The 24,106-nt window shown below is 39.4% G+C and overlaps 1 protein-coding gene across 4 annotated transcripts in view; it reads right to left on the bottom strand.

Moving 5' to 3' along the window:
* MCUB (mitochondrial calcium uniporter dominant negative subunit beta) overlaps nucleotides 1–24,106 on the bottom strand; it is a 44,729-nt gene that overhangs the window by 7,972 nt on the left and 12,651 nt on the right. The gene's annotated exons all lie outside the window — the stretch shown is intronic.

Genomic DNA, 24,106 nt, shown 5'->3' with positions numbered 1-24,106 from the left:
CGAGTCTGTAGTGTAACTTAAAACAGTAGGCATGGTTCTAGTGAAGTCTTCTACTGCTGAATCATAAACTTACTTCTGACACTTTTAAGGTTCTCAAATAAACTATAAGTGACTGAGGTTACTTTCTTTTGCTTCATAATTATATACTGTACACCAAAAGTTAACTGTTGACATTCATGGTGTTAAAGAGACAAACCCAACAATGCAGCTTGCCAAAGCATGGAAGATTTTTTTACTTTTTAAACATGAATGTCTGTTTCAGCTGTAGCTGAGATGCTGCTGCAACTAACAGCACCACTAGCCTCTGGTACCACGTTGAAGGAAGCACATCCAGATGCCGTAAGTATCACCTATGACCTGGGACAGGGATAAATAACAGCAAGTTTTTGAACCTGCCTGGTTGTGCTCCCAAGCTGTTCCTTCCCAACACATCAGTGAGAACCATTAAGATCTTTGAACACAGCCATATCAAAACAGAGAAGACAAACTGCTCTGATTACACCCATGTACTTCAAGCAGTCCATCCACACTGTGAAAGATGCAGTGACTTCAGAACAAAAGGCCTCTGCCTCTACAGCTAGTCCCCCTGCACAAGGAAAAGACCAATTTTATTGCAGTGACTCCCACAAAGCAGGCATTACTGCTATAAACTAAGTGTACCAGGCAGAAGTAGGAAGCGAAATCACATCCCTGACTAAGCTGGTTACAAGAATTGTCCATAGGCTGGGCCAAGACACTTGGTACGTAACTCTGCAATCAAGATCTGGTATCTATCATCCAAAATGCCCCAGGCATCGAATTGCACACAGCCTCTATTTGAAGGTTATTTATTTTCTTTTGTTGTGAATTTGGGTATCTACTTTACTTATGAAGGAAACAATGCATTCAACAATTAATAAATAACAAAATATTTAAATATATTAAGTAAAAAATACATTAAATTACATTTACTGAAATAAGATCATTAAGGTATTTCATTCTATTATTCTTTAGACTTTGAAATTACGATTCATGCATGGTCCACTGAAATAATCTCTATATACTAAAGGTTTTCTTAAATTTTTTAGGTTGTCTGTTAATGCAGCCTACCCATTAAAACCACCTGCAAAGAATATGTCTAGTATAAGAAAAGCAAAAGCCACTGAGCCATGCAGTTGAATTGAGTTCCAAATAATAAACTCTTCCTATCAGGCCGATTAATTGGGAAGTGTGAAGGGCTGAGTCAACTTTCTCCCTATATTTCCAGATTTAAATCACCAGTTTCAATGAAGTTATTAAACCGTTAGCTTGCACCTTGCAGCCAAAGCACTGTGCCCCTTTCAAAGTGCTAGGAATGACCCCTACCCTGCCACTGGAAAAGAAATGAAGTTGGCAAACTGAACTGCAGGACCAAACCAATGAGACTGGCCTCACAGTAACATCAGTGACAGCTGGAATCTTGGCTAATTCATCTAACCACACAAAGGCTGAAGAAAGCTATTCCACATTTTTCTGCAACTCAAACACACACATGGCAGCACATCCTAAAACACTCTAATGCAATCACAACTATGGGTATCAGGCCACAGGCTGTGAACAACATTTAGCTCTGAAACAGTTAGCTGTTTCTCCCTCAGCTATATTTGCTTCCTAAAGCAAAACACTTGTGAGCAGCAGTTGGCCACAGTGCCAACATCTCCTGACTCAGTTCAAGGCATGGATGCTGGGAGTGAAAACTCATGAGAATTTAAGGCACAGAGTGCTGACTGTGATAAAAATAATCCAATATATTCCATTAAATAATACCAGTTGGTATAAACCAGAAAATATTATATCAGTTGGTATAAAACAAAAAAAGTTGGCATAAAACAGAAAATATATGTCCAGTTTAAATAGCTATTTTTTCTGTTAAGGGTCTCTGTAAGCAGGGAAGTTGCCACTCTTAAAGTTGGAGAGGAAATTCCAATGATTTGGTTTACAGCACAGCTTTAGTGAGCAATGCAGGAGCAAAACTGAGCTAGAAAATTGCACAGTCAGACATGAGGAGTGGGAGAGACAGGAATAGCAATATTGCATTTTTCACTTTTGAGAGTGGCAAATGACTGAACCTACCTACATTGCAGTTTCTGGAGATAGCTGTTTCGAATAAGCTATCTCTTATGATGCCGAGTGACTGCACCTGCAAAACTTAAGCTCAAATTTATGTGTGACCAGTTATGTGTAATAAATTGCTATCACCACCAGTAAGGAGGTGACATGAAAGCCTCTGATCTGCCTCAGCACTGCATATGCAAATAGAAACCTCATCAGGAACCATAACTTCTGTTCTATGGAAAACTGTAACGTGGGTGGGAAGGGAGAGAGGAAGAAATAAAAATATTTCTTCTCATTAAAAAGTGACCTTAATAAGGAATTCTACAAAAAGATGTCATTAGGAGACTGTACTGAGAGCATGGAACTATTGTCTTTGACACTTAGTTGGTTTATTACATTTTGACTTGCCATACCAAAATGTTGCAAAAAATCTGAATCAAAATTCAGCTAGCCTACAATCACATACTTAACCACTAGCTTGTCTTTGCTTATATGCGTCTCAGAAGATCTGGTAGTTTTGGTTCATGTTTTGACAGCAAAACTAATGTAATGCTCTTTCACCATTCCAGTCCCCCTTAATTTGCATTTATTAGTAGAAAGCTATTCATCCCAACCAAAAAACAGTTGAACTCAGTCTGCCCTTTCTTGAAGTGCCATGCAATACTTAAAAGACTTTATTCTACCGTGAGATGCTGTCAAGAATGCCTCAAGTCAAACTCATAAGCAGCCTTCACAAAAGATTATTACTGCCAACTGATACTATGAATGCCATGGCATCCCATATTCTAATTTCCTTCTCTCTAAGGCAATGATAAAAACCTGAAATGGAAAAGCACAGTAATAAAACACACTATTCCACTCAGCATAAGCTTTTTACCCTTAATTACACTGCAGCAAAACACACTCTAATTAAAACTTATCTTGCAGTGTGCTTTTCAATAGTAATGTAGTATTACAGTCTTTCCTTTGGCAGAAGAGGAGAGCTCGGTTATCTCCTGGAGACCCTGTCCAACACCTGGTACAGTTCCTTGCTCACAGCTACTGGAGAAGGACTGGAGGAAGGGAACAGAAGGGGGAAAAATCATGGGGGAGAACAACAGTTGCAATACCTAAAAATGAACCTTGGGGCCTCTCTGAGTGTCACTAGATGAGCCAACGACCTCAGTATTCAGCATTCTCCCCACACACTGATCTACTGATCTTTCCCACCCTGTGAACGAGAGAGCAAGACAAGCTATCCTTCTAGATACTGCTTGCTTGTCTGGAACAGGAGGAAAATGAGGGCCGGTGTTGTGTTACTGTGCAGGGAGGACATGTACTACAAATAGCTAATTATATTTTCAATATCAACATACATTTTTTCCATCTCTACTTAACACACCTAGAAGTTCTCTGCATATGAATGACTTCAGCTCCTGTCTGTTTCTCCAAGGGAAACAAACCGAGCAATTAATTATTTATGGAGCAACAACCTGCAACTTTAGAATAAACTATTTACAGACATTTCAGAGAGGTTTAAAACCAAGGGAAAGAAGGAAAAACAGCAGGTGCTGTCACAGTCTACTGAGTTTGCAGATCTTGTACAACCAAGATCACCAAAAATGAATCAGTATTCAGACCAAGTTTACAGAAGCTGCACATAAGGTATTTCCCTTTTTAAAATTAGTCACCAAGGCCATTTGGGAGATATCTGCTGTTAAGTTTCTGTGCTGTTTTTATAAGCAATCCCACACGAGTAGGAAAATAAGACATAAGGAGCCCTAATAAGTGCCTACAATCATCTTATAAGTGCCCATTTGATCTACAGAAACACCTTCTCACTAACTTCTCAGTAATTTGTCTTTGCTTACACTTAAAGGATCTTCATTGTTTCTCTACTGGTCCTAGAACAGATTTAGACGACCATGCAACAACAGCCTCAATACAAACAGCAGATTCAAGGTACATAGCTCAGATTTAGCAGTATCTTCTGGAAGCCCAACTTAAATTAAACAAACAAACCCCCTGCAACAGACACATCACTCATTCTGCAATAATACCCCTATACCTGGTAACTTTCAGCAAGAGGAGATACTTGTGACACTTGGGAGCATTCAGGATATGTACTTTTTTCATCTTCTTCTCTCTAGGACAGAGAAAAGATGACAGATTTTCTTATTTTCCTGAGACACAGCTTTCCTGTCTCAATATGGACCATGTGGCGAATACCTTCTCCCAGCTGCTCCATAGGGCACTACAAGAACTGCACTGCAACATTTATATTTCAGTCCTGCAGCTTACATAAAAACCACAGTATTTTTAACCCCTTCCTCAGTACAAATCAAAGTTTAAAAAATTAACCAAGATGTCTTTTCCAGCAAAGCAGCAGTTTCAACATAAGCATGCATATTCTGGTGATACTGAAGAAGCAAGAGCAATACAGCATTCATGTGGCTTTCCTTCAAAACTCACTTGCCTCACAGCACTGTAAAAAACAAAAGAGTCCAAGCAATCAAATTTTGGTTTCATGTGCCTGTTGTTCTTTGTGCCTTTATCATCCTTGATGATCTTTCATTTCCTGCCTCCGCTCAGGTTCCAAAAACACTTGGCACTAGATTTAAGCAGCCAGACAAACTACCAATGACCGAAGTGACAGCTGTGCTATGTGCATCAAGGCAACTGAACACCAAGAACTTCTTGTATGGCAGCCCAGCTGGTCAAATCCACCACTGCAGCAGAGCTTTGCCAGGAAGACGTTCCACCCAGCCTCCACTGCGCAAGTGTGCATGCTTTCCTTGACTTCTGTCACTACTGCTTTGTGCTCTCTCACACACTCCTTGCCCAAACTCTTCCTCTCCACGCCCTCCCGACTCTACTCAGCATATGCAAGTAGGGGAGAAAAGACTTTACGCAGCCCTGGCAAGTCAAAGATGATCACAAGAGGCAAAGTTTCTCTTCTCACATTGTACGTCACCAAGGTAACCTGACTTCCCACCAGGCAGCCGAGGGTGTAGAGCTCCGGCTATCTAAGGAGGCACCTGGATTTGCATCCATATAGGTTTTACAAGCATTAAAAACAGATGGTGAAAACACTGACATTTAAAACAGGCTGAAATTAAGCCTCACTGTCCTCTATCCAAAAGCATGATTTCAGTAGCAGTGCCCCCTTACTGCAAAGAAGCAACACCAGGAAGTGTTGAGGAGACAAAATGGATGAACATCAGCTGACAATCTGCCTGGCAGCATCTTCTGAGGACTACTCTGAAGGTACAGACAATCCTTGCTTTTGAAAGCAAGCAGGTTTCTGAGCAAGAGTAAGGACAGGCCTAAAACCAAGACAATTACACAGGCCAAGTGCATTGTTAGGAGGAACACCAAGATTTGTGTCTTATTTTATCAAACCTTCTTCTCCTTCCCTTCCTACAAAGAGAAGCAGGTCCAAAATCTCCTTTGAGTCTAAGGCTTTACAGTATTGGAAATCTCACATCTTCATCTGGTTTCAGTACAGTCTAGTTGTTTGAAAGTTGCTGTTCTTCCCAACCTACTTCATTTTCAGAACGGAAGATGGGATGCAACACCTAGAAGGAAGTGTGCAAATCAAGGATGGGTAAGACTCTGAGAAGGAGGGATTATAGCATGAAAATGTATTTGTGCTTAAAAGCAAGCCTACATTCAAGAGCTGTGCCATCTGTTCCCCAAAAACAGTCTTGGTCAAAAGATTAATCTGTCAGCACAGACAGGTTTTTTATTTTGCCCCACAGAATGGACCTTTGCTCTTGTGCTGTGTCTTCTGGGACAGGCATCCTGATCTGCGAAATGTTGCAAAATTTTATTTTAAGGGTATTAAGAGTAACTCTGCTTTCAAAAACACTCTTACAGTTTATCTCATTAGATAAGAAAATGGGCTTGCTGCATCTTTTCCTACAAAGGTCTTAGAGCATATCCTAATGTACACAGCTGCTTTTGTATCTCTCTCAAAAAAAGCTCAATCACCTCTTGTAATAATACTCATTCTTCAAATTGCCAGCAAAGAAAAAGCTTGTTTAAATTTCAGCTGAAATGAGATAACAGAAGAGAAAGAAGGATGCGAAGTCAGATGAATGCATTTACAGGTTTATCGAAGTTGCAGCCAACTCTCACTTTCCTCTTGCAGAGCTTTTCACACAGGAAGCACTGGGCAGGTTGTAGCACACATGAAAAAGATGATGTAACTCAAAACAGAAGTGCTTGTCAACATTTTCACTTAGAATGGACGCTTCTATTTACAATATAAATAACCCTACCCATCAACGCAATAAACCCAGGTTTTTTATACACCTACAGGATGCACTTCTTTTTCCCAGGATTTTCTTTACTCAACTGTGCAGATTTCAAAATGCCTTAAGGCATTTACAGCTTGACTAATAAAGAAGAGAGGGCTTGGGAAATTTGATTGACTTGGGGCTAAGAATTAGTATTGACAGATATGTGCAAAAAGGTCAGTCAGAATTATCAGCAGTGGAGAAATTTCCAGCGATGGCTCTTATGCAGCTTTTAAGCAAGGATTTTAGCAGATATGCTCTCAAACAGACCTTGGAAAGGGAACACCTGTGCAGCTCTATATGCGCCAGGCAGGGAAAACTGTCTCTTCTCCACAGCATCCCTTCCATTCCCCACTTAGCCACCTCTCCAGGAAATCATTTCCATCTTTGTCCCACTGTGTGTGTTTCCCACCTTGTCCCATCTCAGATCTCCCTAGGGTCTGACCTCATGCCATCAGGAACCCCAATAACCTGCAAAATCAATGATCTTCCCTATTCTTTTTCTTACCCTTCCTAAAAACTTAACTGCACTATTCTTACACAGTAGTAGTGAAATTTTGCTCTTTTGAAGAGCATTTCCCCACAGCTAGCAATTTCTGCTACCCAAACACCATCATCCTAAAAGCAGAATATTTCTTGGCAATGCAGACTGTCAGCTGCAGATCCAGAGCCACCTGGCCAGGCTCCAGCCAGCTGTGTGGACCAGCAGAGCTGAATCCTTCCCCTTTTATTTGCTCTCAAATACACAACACTTCCCCGATCACCTTGGGGCAGAAGATGCCATCCCAGCAAGGAAACACAGACCAAGAAAATCTGCACTTGACTTCAGCTGGACACAGCAGATTCATTCCATTTGCCCAGCCACACCGAGCAAGGAAGCTTTTTAATTAGATAATTAATTATTATTTGGAGGGACAGGAAAATGTTAGGGATCAAGTCTAAGGCGATACAGGATAGCTGCATAGAGAAGGTAGTCTTATTTCTGTGTCTGGCTTAGTCCCAATATAATTTAGAGCAAATCTAGGTACAAGTATCTGAATGTTGCACTACTAGAGAGGTTTCTCCTTTTTCTCCTGCCACTGCATTTTCCAGGAATGATTTGTCTATATAATTATGTTAACATAGCAGACCATAATAAGATGTTTTTATAAACATCTCTGTAGCTCCTTTCCTTCCTTTTTGTCTTTTTGTTTAAACCTCTCCCCCTCTTTACCCCCCCAAATAATAAAAGATCTGCAGTTAGACCAGCTGAAATACTTAGGAACTGATGTTTGGCGCAGGCAGCTGTAAACAAGTATTTTTTCAAAGAGAAAATACAAATTTGCTTTGATTGCTTGAAAACAAACAAACAAAAAAAGAAATAAGAAGGTAGGAACAGAAGAACTGACAGATTAGATTAAAAGCCTTTCTCTGTTAGCAGTTGGTATTTGTATGTAGATGCAATGATTTATATCCCTTATAACAGATAGTTGTAAAGTAATTCCCAAACGGAACTTACGCTGTTAGTTTGTATTGCAGCTTTATAGCTGTTACACTCCTGTGGATGCTCACATTACTTGCAGGGAGTGCAAAACGCATTTTTTAGCCTTGTTAGAAAGTAACTAAAGAAAACAAAGGCATAAACAGCCAAGTAAAGAGAGAAGGCTGATCCTTTCTCTTTCCATAGCTTCTGAAGAATAGCATTAAAACAAAATTCTATGGCAGATACTGTAAGAACATCCATAGCCAGTAACCAACAGCAAACTTAAGGTCACAGTTAACAGAAACTTCACCAGGCTTTGCCAAAACTGTAGAGCTGCCATTTAATAGATCCTGGTAGCAGGAAAATATAAAATAAATAATCAGACAAAAGCAAAGAAAATAAACATTTCTAAGCAACAAGATCAAAGGGGCCACTACAAATGTATCAGTACCAATTCATCTAAGAGCCTTGAGCCTTCATGCACATTTATAGAATCTTAGTATTACAGAATGGTTAGGGTTGGAAAGGACTTTAAGATCATCTAATTCCAACTCCCTTTCCATGGGCAGGGACACCTCACACTAGACCATGTCATCCAAGGCTCTGTTCAGCCTGGCCTTGAACACTGCCAGGGATGGAGCATTCACCACTTCTTTGGGTAACCTGCTCCAGTGCCTCACCACCCTCACAGTAAAGGACTTCTTCCTTATATCTAACCTGAACTTCCCCTGTTTAAGTTTGTTTAAGTTACCCCTTGTCCTATCACTACAGTCCCTGACGAAGAGTCCTCCCCAGCATCCTTGTAGGCTCCCTTCAGATACTGGAAGGCTGCTATGAGGTCACCACTTCACAGAACAGTTGCAACAAGCTGGGTTTAGCAACACTAGTCTAGAAACACTTTACTTGAGAAGACAACTTTCTTCCAAGTCCTTTATCAGAGGACTACATAAATGTTTTCAAAACCACAAAACTCATCTAAGTAGGCAAGTAGGCATCTATTTGTTTGGAAAGAGCCTTGCTGGGAGAAGTAGCTTAAAGTGTTCCTGCTAAAAGGGTATAACCATAGCAAAGATAGCTAGAAAATCCAATCACTGTTCTGGCGTGAAAAACAACCATGATGCTGAGTGCGCAGAGGCCTCATTATCCCAAGAGTTCAGCAAAGGTCCTGATGAGCATGTATGTCCTGGCACTTTACAACTTCTCAACTTTTGTCTATGGACCTATCACTCTCAAATACTTGTGGACACACCTCAAACATTGCTATCACCCAAGAAGACACACCAAAAAATGTCAGATATCAAGAAAAAAAAAAAACCAACAAACATTTTTGCTTTCTTTTCTATTTTTCTTTTGGAAGTCTTTTCTCATTTCTGTTCAAGAAGTTATTTTACACTAAAAACATCAAATGGCTGTGGCTTTGCTGCTGCTACCCACTTCCATGTTTCAGCTGTTAACATCAGTGTTTTAAAAACATACCTGGGCTGAAACAATGACTTAGTGAACTCATTTGCAGCATTCCTTATTGAATCCAGCATTGTCTGATTTCCACCTTCTTCTTGCAGAAGTATAAAGCATACAGATAGCAATGATATTTGGGAATCAACAACCAATACTGGCTGTGATACACTGAGCCCTTCACTCTGCCCTTCAGGCTTTACTCTGTACCCCAACCCTGTACATTTATAACTTCCTATAGAGCAGACAAAACAAGCAGAAAAACTAAAGATTTCCTGTAGAGGTTTCCAGTGGTTTTTTTCTAAAGCTTATTATAATGAGAAAAACGATTAAAACCAGTAGAAGATGATAAAAGGCTCTGTATGCCCCAGATGGTGCAGCACCTGTATTCCGATGCACTCTGATGTGCTTCCTTGGGGAGGTTAGCAAATCTGCATGTTTAGCTGCTCATTTTTCACCCCAAAGGCTTTGAACTCCAGCCAATTAAGAGCTGTTCTATTTCCTCTTCCTCTATTAATTCACTTAAGACATGTATTTGAAAGGCTCGTGCAACAGACAGGCCAAGAACCTGCATTCTGTAAATGCAGAGTTTACCAAGAGTTTTTAGAAACCCCTTTTAATATTAAAGCAAACAAGAATTTAATGCCACACACAAAAAACAACCAGTAGTCAAAACCTGCTGCTCTTTTTCTCCTCAGGCCCACGGTAACATCAATATACATTGGATGTAGTTATCCAGTCTTCCAACAGAAGCAGATTGCTATAATGCAGTGATTATGAAACAGAACCTCTTACCCAGCTCTGTACTTAGGGTTACATTTAAATGAAGCTGCCACTGATTAATCAAATTCCTGCAGACAGCAAAATCTGTACCCTGCAACACCATAAAAGTCTGTTTAATGCTGGCACATTTTCTTTAAAATCTCTCAACTAAATCCTCTCACCTTGTTAATTAATCAAGAGAAGTCTGCGGTTAAACACCAGTTTTGCCCCCAGACTTGGTCCTAATTGACTAAAACCATATAATTTGGGGAAAGCACTACTAAAAGAAAACTCTAAAATAAGGTAATTCAATCCTGCAACGTGTTCAATGTCAGGCTGCCATGTTTATAGCCTCTGTACACTAGAACACAGCATGACACTGACCTAGAAAATTAATGGTCTGTGGTCATTCTATTCACCTCAGCCCCTGCATGCACCCACCAAATTTGTACAGGAATTCTACCTGAAGTAAAATCTCAAATAACTTATTATAACTACTATGGGTTTAGCATACTTGTTAATGCTTTACTATTAAGAGCAAGCAGCGGAACGTATAAACTTCTCACATCCAAAGGACTTGAAAACTGTTTAGTTCTTAATCTTGGAATTTTAACATAGGATCACTGGAAAATTTCCCTTTGTTATGTAAATGTGCATATGCAAAAAGATTTCCTACCTGCCACTATGTTTTGAGATTCAGAATAAAAGCATATCAAGTTGGCATTCTTTTGTAAAGTCTATGTATAAATGCATATGCAGTTTGTGCAGAAAAAAACCCGCAATGGGTCAGAAGGGAAGCCAACAACTATTCTAACATGTTGCCAACAATTTATTTTGGAAACAGAAAAGAAATCCATCTGTAAAATATTAACAGAGAAGACAATTTACATTTTTGATACACTAAATAAACCATTTACTGAAAGCTATTAATTGTCAAGTGAAGAAAGTATATGAAGTTGAATTCAAAATTGCACTTAGCCCTTAAAATTATAGATCCTGCTTCTCCCTTTTATCAACTTTGATCTGAAGGAAGGTGTAGAGTACAGGTTGTGTCTGCAGCTGCAAAAACTCCTTGCTTTGAAGGAATCGAAAGTGTTCTCACTACACTTCCATCTTCGTAAACTGATTAGCAAGGCAGCTCCTTGTTATATATCATCTCATTAATTTGCACTTTTGAACTTCTAAGTGACCAAGTATTTTCCCTGTGAACTTCTCAGTTCATGAGGGGCAATTCAAAGCCTTATTAACTCTGCCAACAGAAGAGAGGAAAACCCCAATGATAAACATCGCACTTCAGGTTAGGACTATCATGCAGAGTTATGGATGACCTGGATATTTATTTTGCTTTGGTAGTGTGGCTTCCTATATGAACAAGACACATAATTATGCTGCATGTCTGCCTACTGAAGTCAGTTTCCCCTAACATTATTTAATGATTTAATGACACCCCAGGAGCCACTTGGTCAGAAACAGTTAACAAGAGCTCAAAGATCCAACAGCCTACATTCCCCCTACTAGGATGCATAAAACATTAGTGCATTAGAGATGTTAATTTTCAATTAAATATGATTACAGAGAGGTTACTCAAAACTGACACCTAACATCTGCTCATTCCTGGCAACAAGCTTGCTACTCCACACTACCAAAACAACAGAGAGGAGCAATGCTGTTAAGCAGCAAGGGTCAGCTGTTCCACCTCAACATGTTTATCCAGTACCCTCCTAACCACAATTAATTTGCACGTAGAATAGTTTTAACATGTTATTCTGTGCATGCAGACAAAAGTATCCCCAACCAAACAACAAAGTAATTTCACCCTGCTTATCTCTAACACCGTGGAAAGACTGCCATCTTCCACAAAGGTCATCTGTAGCATTAATTCAGAGTGAGCACTGAAGCATTGTAATTACTGCTGTTCAGAGCCTGTGGTCACTCACAAAGCCTGAATGCTGCAAGGTAAGAACACTGCAGGCACCATATTCAAAGACATGTATGTTATTTAGTGCCTTTCCTGGGACAACTGAATTATAATAAAAGTGTTGTCAGAGCTGTGGTGAAGATGTGCAATCTACAGTGAAAAACTTGTAGGAAATGTGGCTTTATAAACTGCTTCATGTATATGCAGGTACTTCATCTTTGATGCACTTTTCAGCCATTTTTCCTGCAGTCCTATTGTAAGCTCTTCCCAATCTAATCTACCTTCGGCCAGGGACAGCACAGACTGTTCCAGGAGTCTATTATAGGAGTGTAGTTTTCTTATCTCAGTAAAGGTACCAATTTTAACATCCGTAAAAGAACCATGCTGATGTATTCTCTTCCACTTTACACTGTAGCAATTTTCTTCCTGCTGACAATGTAAGCAGGTGAGCTGGAAGTCAGACTAGGTGGTTAACTCTGGTTCTGACTCACTGTGCAGACTAGGCGAAGTCATTAACATCCAAGTTTTCAGATAGTGCACTAATCTCAAGGTGTTTCAAACTTTAAGTATTTAAGCCTGGTATCAAGCACCTAAAAGTTACTGCAGACTTCCAACCCACACCTGCCTTCCAACCAAGCACTCCAAATCTGCATGCACATCATAAAAACATTAGGTTTTTCAGTCTATAAACTAAAAGTTGAATATAAACTAAAAGTTGAAATATAACTGTAAGACTTTCAGCAGGCAATGGTGCCAACCATAACTCACCATAAGCTACAATGCACATCCACTTCCACATGAGATGAGATTTAAGGAGACATGTCTCATAAGTTTTGACCTATCACAGAGCAAGCTGCAGCAATCAGAACTGGAAATTTCCATATGGATGCTTACAGGGATTTGTAATGCATTCATCCCCTACAATGTTTACGTTTCATTAGAGCATGTAGCGCTCATGGGATAAAGAGATTCAGTTGAAAACATTCATTTGTGTATCATGGTTTTATATTGATGAGACATAACAGTGTAATATCCTCTTAAAAGCTGTAATGATGTCCCTTTCTAAAATCTTTCTTTTAATCTCAAAATGTGCCTACATGGAAAAACCAGTAACCTCAGTGGTACTCTACGATACTTAAAGAACCTTCTCTAGAAAAAAAAATAATCTGATTTTGTACTACACACCATTACAGTTGTGCAGATTTACATCTCCATTAATGGATACTCTCACTGACAATATCCTGTATATTCAGCTTTGCAGGAAAGCATAACTGGTTTGTGTGTATGTGAGAAAGTGCATCAAAACAGGCAGGACAATATTCCCAGGTTTTTATGAGAAGTAATCAGCCATATTCATGTTTTTGGTAATAATATTATTAAAACTACAAATATTGACGTTCAAGATTTACTTTTTCAAAAGGATAAAGCAGATAATGTACTCAATGCACAGCTAATGGCTAGCTGAGGGGAGCTACAGGACTCAAAACAATGACATTTAATTTAATCATTATAAATGCCTATCAGAAATGAAATGTTGGTGAATTTAGAGGAGAAATCAGAGAGCAGAGGAGAAACAGCATACAGATCCACTGGTACTCCTCAGTATGGCAGAGAGTGATAGAACACCACTAACAATATATGAATTAATTCTTTCCTCCCCCTCCTCCTTCACCACTTCCCTTTAAAATGCCATGAGTAAAACTTACTTTTTTAGTTAAGGTTGAAAGCTCAACAGCCAACAGGTATACAAATTAATTTGCTCAGGTAGTGCCCAAATATTTTATCTTATATATACGTAAATTAAAGTTCACATAAACAACCACACCAAAAAAAAATCAATCCATGTCTTTGCAGTAATTAAAACTGTATATAAGCGAATATCTGATTAGATCAGCTAAACAATGCATAAGGATAGCAAAGAACTCTGGTTGTTGTTAGTTTTTGTCTTCCCATATTTTCATTAGAAGAAGAGTTGTGGAAGTACTGTTATGTATCTCTAACACACATGCAGCCAAGACTGCAACCTTTTCAAAACTGCCTCGACACTATTTCAGCTCAGCAATCTCACAAGCAACCAACCAAAGGACAGGCAGGGACACTTCTTTCCACAAACATTTACTAGTTTGGTACAAAAAGGGACAAAAAGGAACTGATTTCAGCAAGCACTCAGAATTATCCACCATGACCTCCCCATTTACCAGCAAAGCAACTGGTAAACCATATTGTTTAGGTGATCTGTACATTATACTAGTAATTATATTCTGTTTGAGGTGCTCAGGATACTCAAACATCAGCAAGTTAAGAGCTCTTAACACAGCCACCCCAAACATGTGGTATCACTGCATTCACAGTTGATACTGTGCCTTCACTTTACTGACATCTTATTACGAATTAAAGACAAGTACATTTTAGTAGGTATTACTAAATGGTATGTTGGTAGCTCACTTAGGTCTTACTTGTTCCTACCTCTGGTTTGTCAAACTTGATTTAAAATGGATTACTTTCACAGTGCCAGGGAGACTCCTTGCAAAAAAGGAGAAAGCCAGTTTTCAAGTGAAGTTTACAAGGAGAATTGGTTTCAAGGATATAAATTAAAGATAAAATGCAATAAAGACAACAGCAAAAGGTTTCATACAGTGCAAGTGTAATGACTGCTTAAGAATTCCCTGCAATCAGAAGAAACTGCTTATTTTTTTGACTCCTTATGGTAATGCTACCCTGCCATCTCATACCCTCATTACATTGTGTGTGGTTACCTATTTCCTTACAAAATTGCATATCAGTTAGAGCCCGGCCTTTGTCAAATGGTGAGTAGCTGAATTCTTTTCTGTTTTGAAATCCCAAACCCCAAACATAGGCAATTTCCAAGGCAACCAATAAAAAGTCTCTAGCATCATAATTAAAAAAACAAAACAAAACAAAAAACCAAAAAACCCCCCTTTTGATTCAGAATTAATGTCCTACAAGTACGAGCAGAACATTCACATATAGGTGAAACAGTCAGAAGTTTCTAACCAAACCATTTACTCTTTTAAGTGACTTAGGGACTCAATTTTTTTTTTTACCAAAGAAAGGGAGGCAATGTCAAAAGCCAAGTGTTACCTCTAGAAGATTAAAGCAACAAATCAAGGAATGCTTATTATCCAGACTTTCATGTTAACTGCCAAAGGCAAATGACAAGTCACTCTGTAGAGACGCATACTCCTTGTTCTGTGTAGAGCCAAGATAAGCACCCCAAGCCCTGAGCTATGGGGAAATTACATCAGAAGCACCATCCTGACCTTCAAGTAGCTATTTCATGTGTATATATATATCTATCTCCTAAATTGGAGATATATACATACATATACCTATAATCCTTGGCCTAAATTGGAAAAGCCTGAAAAAAAGGCGGACTGTGGTCAGCGTAAAACATGACACCAATGACAATGACCCATCTAGTGACCGTGGGTTGGTCACCAGCTGAATAGCTACCAGTTCCCCAAACAGGCCAAATATCAGACCAGTCTAACTGAAGGTTTGCAGACCTGGATTTAGAGGGATGGGACATGCACAAATACAGAAACTTGAGTATTATCCCAGAGTAGCAGAGCCAACAACAACTGGAATGCCACAGGGAATGCTGACTATGTGTTGTTTTCTCACCTGACACATCTGCCCCCCCAGGAGCTGTACTCTCCCTAGCATCTCTGCCCCTTGCTTCTCTCATCTTTATGATTTTCATTTGAAGCTACAGAAAAAAAGAACTTGGAAAAAGCAGGCAAAGACAAATAAAGCTATTACAATGGAACAAGAAAAGCAGTCAGCAGCTATTTTTGAGATCAAAAATGCACATGGGCAGGCAAATACACAATATCCTCATCTGCCCTGCACAGAAGGGTGATCTGTTTGCATCTTTGGTATATTTCTCAAAGTTGCCCTCTTTTCCAGTCTGCACCTGGTTTCATAATATATCCTCACTCGGATCCCAGTTGAGACTATTTCCACATGCCATTCCACATGGAGCCAAACAGATACAGTACAACAGAACCATTTCCTTTCATTTCCTTCATCTGAAAATTAGACCTGTGTTTATGAAATCAGATGGGAGATAGCTGACCTGAACTACTGTGCTTCTATTTGTGGGTACTTCACAACCGCTATTATTAATAAGACAGTCTCTTCTGAAAACTTTAAAACAGTAAGATTCAACCACTTGCCTGCAGATAACGTGGTCAGGCAGTTTAGCTGTTTAAATTCACTCATCACTGTGCATTTTGTTTACAATGTGTAGTAAGTTATTCATCTATTTCCTCTTTCTCTCTTCCTTTGAAAGGAAAAATAGTAAAAACACACTAAAAATAACAGCCAGATGACAAGTTCAGACATTTCAAAACATTTAAAAAACCATAAATGAGAATTTTTATTTATGCATTTCTGCATATGAATGAAGAAATTATACAAAACACAAATGGTGTTAAATTTTCTGAAGTGAAACACTTCAGCCCAGAAGCTGCCCACCACTTCTCTGATAGCTATTTATCGTTACCAGACAGGTTGCTTTGACAGCTTCACTTTTAAGCTGACTGTAAATCTGTGAATATTTCACAGATGACTGAACTGGAACAACTACTGACAACATCCATGGGCTTGGAGTATGAAGATTTAGCTAGGCTCCAGTAGCCAATTACATACCTGTATAGGAGTCAAAATGCTGAAAACTTCTATTTACTTTGCACTGTGTAATTCACCAGGATTTTATGAAGTAGCTGTTAACTATCTGAGTAAATTAACAATGTGCTTCATGAGTTCAATCCTTCCAGGTACAGCTGCATTTAAACAGTAACAGAACAGCTCAAATCTAGGAAAGAACAAGAGATTGCTGAAAATTAAACTGGCAAAACCAGCAAAAAATATTATAGGGCAGCAGGATTCCTAGGTTTCTGTGGGGTTCTGCTTCTTTACATCAAACCATTAGCTTTAGTCCACATTGCTGTTTAGTCCGTATTGTAGAAAGAAAGTCACACTCCTACAGCTGATGCCTGAGAAGCTGCTTTGATAGGTCCTGCACTTTCAGCCTGTGATGGTCAGGAAATAACTGACACCTGCCAAGACAGACGAAGCAGGTGTCCTGATACAGTCTTTTGCAGTTCTTTGCTTCACATTATCTAAAGGATGCCTCTGCTTCAAGAGCCTGACCCCACATTGTAATCACAGTTGGCATCCTAAGCATGAAACAGAATCAACACCTGGCATCATAATCCTTTCCCATGTTTAGTTTCAACTGCTGAGTGTTCAGGCACAGATAGTAAAGAGCACCTCAACCCAGAATGTAACAGCTGTCAGTATTCAGCACTCAACAATACTGCAATACTCAACAACAAAGCAGTGAGCCTGCCAAAAGATGTTTTTGGAAAAATTGCCTTGGAAAAGAGGGAAAGGTTGGAGGCAGGAAATACATTTTTATCTTTCAGAGCAGTTACAGCTAGTTTGATTACAAGTCTTTTCTTCACACTGTAATTGCACATGTCTGTCTCTGATCTTCAGACAACTGCTTCAGGCAGGGAAGTACAATTACTTCTTTATCCAGATTGAAAAGCCCAAAACATTGTAAGTGACTTGTCAAAGTAACACACAAAGATTATAGTGGAGCAAAGAACAAAACCTGTGCAGCAAAGTATCATGTCTGCAACACATTTGTAAGAGTGTCATGTGCTTCTCTGTTTTAGAGCTCAGCAGAAAAACAACCCGCAGGAATGCCCAATGGGAAATGAAGACAGGGCAAGAGTGCTTTCATTCCCTTCCACAGCACATTTTACATGTATTCTCTTTAAAAGAGCAAAATACAAGCACACTTAACATGGGTTTCACAAAGTATGGCAGCTTGACATTCTTGTCACACGATTTTGCTTTGTCTCACAGCTATCACTGCAAAGATCACATGTATTAAAGATACTCAGCAACCTGGCTTTGGGAGATTCAATCTCATAGCCTTTAGCTATTTTGCTAAATGTAGAAAATACTACAAAAAGTGGCAGCAACAAGTGCACCACACAGCAACTGTACAGCAGCCAATTCTACTTCAGACTGTGCCTCATTTCAAGTAGACTTGTGTCATGCCTGCATACTTACGCGACCGTAAGTAGCAGAAAACACAACTGCTACATTCTCAAAGGAGAATTCCAAGAAAGAGCAGCAAAGGTCTAAGAACAAGTCTGTGCCAAGAGAGGAGGAGTTGTTACCATCTAGCTTCAGCCTGACCATCAGACGGAGGCAGGTCTGAGGAAGTTTCTATGCCTGCTACTCAGCTCCTGCTCAGATTTTGGCTAACATGCAGCCCATACCAAGGCCTGATGTATGCTGGGAGCAGCACAGTTAGGTCAAAGCCAGAGCAATGCACTGGCAGGACACTACAGGCAAGAAGGGCAAAAGGCCATTAGTCAGCTGTTATCACCTGCAGCTTCCTGTCTCCTGTGCCATCACCCTTGGATTTTGATTGTCATTGTTTTCAGAATCCACCAGCCTATGGAAATGGTATAGACCCAACTTCCTCAGCGTACCCAAAAAGCTTCTGAAGCAGATCCAGCAGCAGCTGGATTACTGAGGCTCTCATGCTTTCCGGAGTGACACAGGGATGCCTGCACCAAGCAAGAGGAGGAAGGATTGAGTGCTCTCACCCTCAGCAAGGTAACTGCTTTGCTCACAGGTGCACAAGTTACAAATCAGAGAACTTGGGAGTTAGAACCCTCATGAATTAAGTGATGAATTTGTGAATTCATACGTTAGATTAGCCTCCACAAAGGGGATTGAGTGCATTTAACATATTCGTTTTCTTTCCTAAGGAGCTCGTTAAATAATGTTTAATTTTCAGAGTAAGCTATCCTGTGACACCCTCCTCCCCTCAACCCAGTGTTCAAGGATGAGAACAGAGGGAAGGTTTTTTCGGGTTTATAAACCAGAATTTGTTTATAGGACCCACACCAGCATGGCTAACTCTTGTTATGTTGTGTATCCTTCATGCTAGATTCAAATAATGCTGACAGCTAATGTGACTAGTGTCACAGGATGAAGCCAGGCTCACTACATACATCTAACCACCCTAAAAGGACAGGATTTTTCTTACAACAGATTTATTAGATTTCTGTCTAGTGTAGCTCTGCATGCCTCAAGTAATTAATTCCTGTTCTCTCAGATCATTTCACTCTCAGGAAGTCATGCACAGGACACTCAAAGTTTCCATTTCAGCTTTATCCCAGACTATAGACATAGTTCTATTATTCTGTGCTTGCACCTCTTATTCTTGTTAGATTTATGAACCCCTGTAGTCACTGCTTAGGAAAGTTATGCATACTTAATTCTTAAGTTTTTCCTCATGAATGAATCTCTACAGCTTCCACCCATTTCTACTGCTTTTGAATTCCCTTCAATGAGCGATATCTTTATGGTATTAGGCACAATGAAGCCTAATATATTTCAGATACTGTCATACCAGTACTCTTATTCTCGGCCCCTAAAAAATTCCTCCCACACGTGCCACACAAAATTATATTGGTCTTTCCTACCACCCTAGCATATTCACATGGTTTCCTCATCATTAAAACCTTTTTTCAGGAGCGCCAAAATTCAGTGGGTTTCCTCCCTGGGAGATGGGGAGGAGCACGACAAATGTATTACATTTGTTCTTTTTGTTTTGCCTAGCAAATTCATATCTAGCACTAAGACAGTGCCGAGTAAAATGGAGCATCAAGTAAATTCAAGTTTACTGTATTACAACAAAAATTACAAAATAAGTACTATGTCAACTCCCCTAAAGCTTTTATGTTGCTTTTCGGATGCCTTTCAGATTCTCTCTCAATATCTGTGCCATTGGACTTCACTGGGACACAAGAAATTTATAGTTATTCATCTCTTTTATCAAATGGCTTCATTTTTTCTGCACTAGTGAGACAGCGGGACCTGGAAAAAATACACTGGCCACTTCAGAACTTCATCTTCTATACTGCATGTGCAAAACATGAGGTGTACACAAAGCACAGTCTCTTTATTCAGTAGCAGCAGCTGCAGGGTGATGTTAGCTGCTGTGTTAAGACAATGCAGGCATTACCATACTGCCACTGCTCTTCCCTTTCCATGTAAAATGGATTCTAGACCTCTGCAGGAACATTAAGATAGAGAAACCAGGGTGAGCATGAAGTGGGCTATGAAGAAGGATGACACCAAATCAAGACAGCAAACTCATGACAATGCCTGCAAAAGTGATTTATGATAAGGAGAGAGGCCTTGCATAATCGCTGCACCCACTGATAGAACACTAACAGAAATTGAGACTGCAGGCTTGAAAACTTTCTTTACAAACAGCAGGCTAAAGAGAGATAAAATTGCATAATGAACTTGCAGCTGATAAACAGCAAAATACAACCCCTTCAAACCACTTAAATTCACGCTCAATTTAACAGCCACCCTATTACAGTCAGCACCCATCCTGATACTCACAGGAATTAACTCAGAGACAGAATACTCCCTTATGCTGTACTACACCAACGCTACAGCTCAAGAAGAAACTTTTGCTTTCTCGTGACTAACAACAAATACTCAATATATTCTAGTTTCTTTTCTTAATGGAACTGGACATCACTTGCTCTTGCTCAAGAAGCAGGACCCCTTGCAGCCATTTCCCTAGAAAACTATGATCTATGCATGGCTTATGACCTTATTATATCAATGTTTGAAGAAAAATGACACCCTAAGAGCAGTGTGCTTCTGATAAATACTTAACTACTAGAATCATGCCAGCATACTTCTCAGCTTTGATTCTCCTTTACTTCAGCGTCATGCTTTCATATTCTCCTGTGGTCCGAAGCTGATAGTATATCATATTCAGAAATATAAGCGTACTCTTCCAGGATGTGAATGGATCCTACTAATAGATTATAACTACTTAATTTGACATGAACTTCAGCCACTCCTCTTACCTGTTCAAATAAGGAATCATCTGAATGTTTGTTCGACACTTGCTGCTTTATGAGTTTCAGCTTCACAAATTAGAAAAATTTGTTCTTTTCTCAACTGTTAACAGAGCGGGAAAACGATTCTCTAAAATCAGGGCAGTATTTCACAGCTATGGATCAACTGTTCCCCAGCTGTGAATAGACTGGAGCTGGGAAGTGAAGACATGGAAAAAGTCGCTAGCCAATTCCAGGACCCAGCAGCTACAAGGAAAGGTCAGTAGCAAGCGTAGAGCAGCCCCAATTTATTACACCCTTTTGAAGATGCAAGATGAGTCCTGACCACTGTCTGTTTCAGAAAGAGAGTGAAACCTCCACACAGCAAGGACTACAGCACCTAGGCATCTCTTTCCCTGGGGATTTTGAAGGAGGGGGTAGCTGTCATTACAATTATCACTTCTCTTTCTTCTTTTCCTCTTTCCCTTATGTCTCGAGCCCGTTGAAATTATACTTATGGTATCCAGCATGTTCAGATCTCCCTAGAAAAAAGGTCTGCTGAATCCTCTAAAGCTCTGCTCCTCCTGTCAGCATTCAAGAGTGAAAGCGGATCACTGGAGCAACTCACAGAAAAGAACAGGCACTACCTAAAAATCCAAACAGCTGGAGTTACAAGGTCCAATCTGTAAATCTATTTGCTAAGAAAATAAAGTACTTTCACATTGATTAAAATGCTACAAAGGCATCAAATCCAAAGTGCTAATCTGAAGTGCAGTTCTGGACACATCTGTGGGTCTAAGCAACATTCCAGCTTCTTTTTATGTCTTTTAGGTATCATGGCAAGATAAGACAAAGCTGCTTTCATTCGTATTGACCCTTTAGTTAGACTGTTTTCTGCAGAAGAAATCTTTTTCTTAATGAGAATTCCGAATATCACTTCTGTAACTCCGGCTCAACTGTCACCAGCACCATTAGAAGAGTAATGCCAGGACTGTGCTCTCAAATACACCTTTAGGTCCATAACAAGCAGCAGATCGCATTACTACACCAGCTGTTTCACTTCTGTGTTCCACTAAGAATGCAGGAGTCCTTCTGCAGGCATTTTATCAGCACGAGTTAAATTTACTCCAGCATCAGTAGTGAGAAAACAGACAACTATGTTACATTTGGCCCTGGGCAAGAAAAACAGGTTCCAGATTGGCCTCTGTTCTTTCTACAAAGGAGGGATCAGCATCCCACGGTGCTAGTGCAAAAAGATGCGCTATGGCTAATGCTGAAGACCATGCTGGCAGGCATCCCAGTGTGTTGGGAGTCATCAGGTCATGGGTCCTGACTCCCAGAGAGTCTGAACAGAAACTGTGAGTCGCTGCCTGAGAGGCAAGGTATCACCAATATACTGGCTGGCAACATCTTGCTTCTTTGAGAGACAGCACCTCCGGCTTCCACTGAGTACCTATCATCATGCTTAATTAACTCTGCTTTAGCTAAGGAACAGACAATTTGACATGTTATTCTTGACAAGTTGCTCACCTTGATTCACAGCATCACTGGATAGATGTGATTAGTGTCCGGCTGACTCAACACTGGATTTAGCTCTTGCCTCACTAGAATTAAGATGTTAAAGACAGAGTCGTATACTTTCAAAATGTTTTCACATGAACCCTGCTAAGGCTTTATCAACATTAGAAAGAGTTTACTGATACAGTAATCAGGAAACATCTCAACAAAGACATAGGATATATATATATGGCAGATCTTTAGCTACTATTAGCTTTGAAGTGTCTAATAAAAAAAATCACAAACCACTCAACATTTCTTCCCCATTCATTACCAAAGCTATCAGCTGCAATATAGAAAATGATCAATCAACAGAAAAGTCTAGTGGCAATTACACAGCTAGATATTGAGACTTCCGTGTATGTTTATCAGACCATCACTCCTCATATTCTTTCATATTTCTTATTAAACACCCTACCCTAAATTGAATGTGTAAGTATGTTAGTATTATGGCAGCATATTATTCTAAGTATTTTAAGCTTAAAACTTTCAAAATAAACAGAAAACAGCTGAGTAGTAACTGCTGTAAGTTAAACTAAAAAAAAAATAAATATTACGTCTCCTGTTTGTCAAAGTGTCCACAAAAAAGATTTGTAGTATATATATCAACAAAGCCTCTCTGTATAGAAACATCTCATATATGCGAAACAGGTAAATAATTACACTGAATTTTCCTTCAAAGAGCTTAAACCAGGATTAACACTAACTCTTTGGCTTTCACCAACTCTAGGACTTTGGCTGGAAAAATCCCTGTTCCTTACAGCTTTCAAAAGGCAGAATTCCTACTGCAGATGGGACTATACCAGCAAAAGTAGTGCTTTGACTAGTATATCTTTCTTAACTCCAGCAGTTTGTAAATTCTTTTACCAAAACCATGTCTGCTCAAGCTACTTCATATTAAATCATGCTAGTATATATTGTCTCTTTCACTATGTAGGAGAGACTGAACACTAAAAGTATTTTTAGTTTTCGAATGAGACAAAAAAATACCTTGACAGAAAACACTTGAAACATTATCAAGGAAATAATCAGACTTCCTTTGTTTGGAAAATCAATTTGGTGCTGAAACCCATTCACTTCTGAAACAATACTGCTCACAGTCAAGTCAATCTTTAACTTGGGTCAAAAACTTGTTAACCAAGTTAAAAAAAAAAAAAAACAAACCAAAAAACAGATTAAAAAAGTCCAATCCCAGACAGCAAAACATACCCACCAGCTACTCACAGCACTACTCCTTGTGCTTTTTGTTTTTCTATTGTCTACAGGATAAGAATCTTAGTTTTTATAAATGAATATATTATCCTCTTGACTATAAAAGAGCTTGGAAAAACACACTATTCAAATCATCTCAAAGCTTCAAATCCCCATGGAAGGCAAGTACACAGATTTTGTTCAGAAAATAAGTGCCTAATGTTTCTGAGAAGCGATGACATTAAAAAAAATACACACACACACAAAATAGTCAAGGACTGCTTGCTGTCAAGTGACTGAAGTAGACACAGAGAACATTCACTGCTAGAAATACAGAGGGAAAATGTCTTCTGTATCATAAAAAAACCCTCCTTGGGTTAAGGATTATTCTTTGGTTTGTGTTACCTTGTGAATTTGGCACTCCACACAAAAAGAGCCTGAAACAAGCTCTTGCAACACTGTTCTCTTCCCAACCCACTCAGAAGGT

Source organism: Psittacula echo, assembly GCF_963264785.1.
Source record: "Psittacula echo genome assembly, chromosome: 1".
In the NCBI taxonomy this organism is placed as follows: Eukaryota; Metazoa; Chordata; class Aves; order Psittaciformes; family Psittacidae; genus Psittacula; species Psittacula echo.
This window is presented reverse-complemented; position numbering and strand designations above follow the sequence as displayed.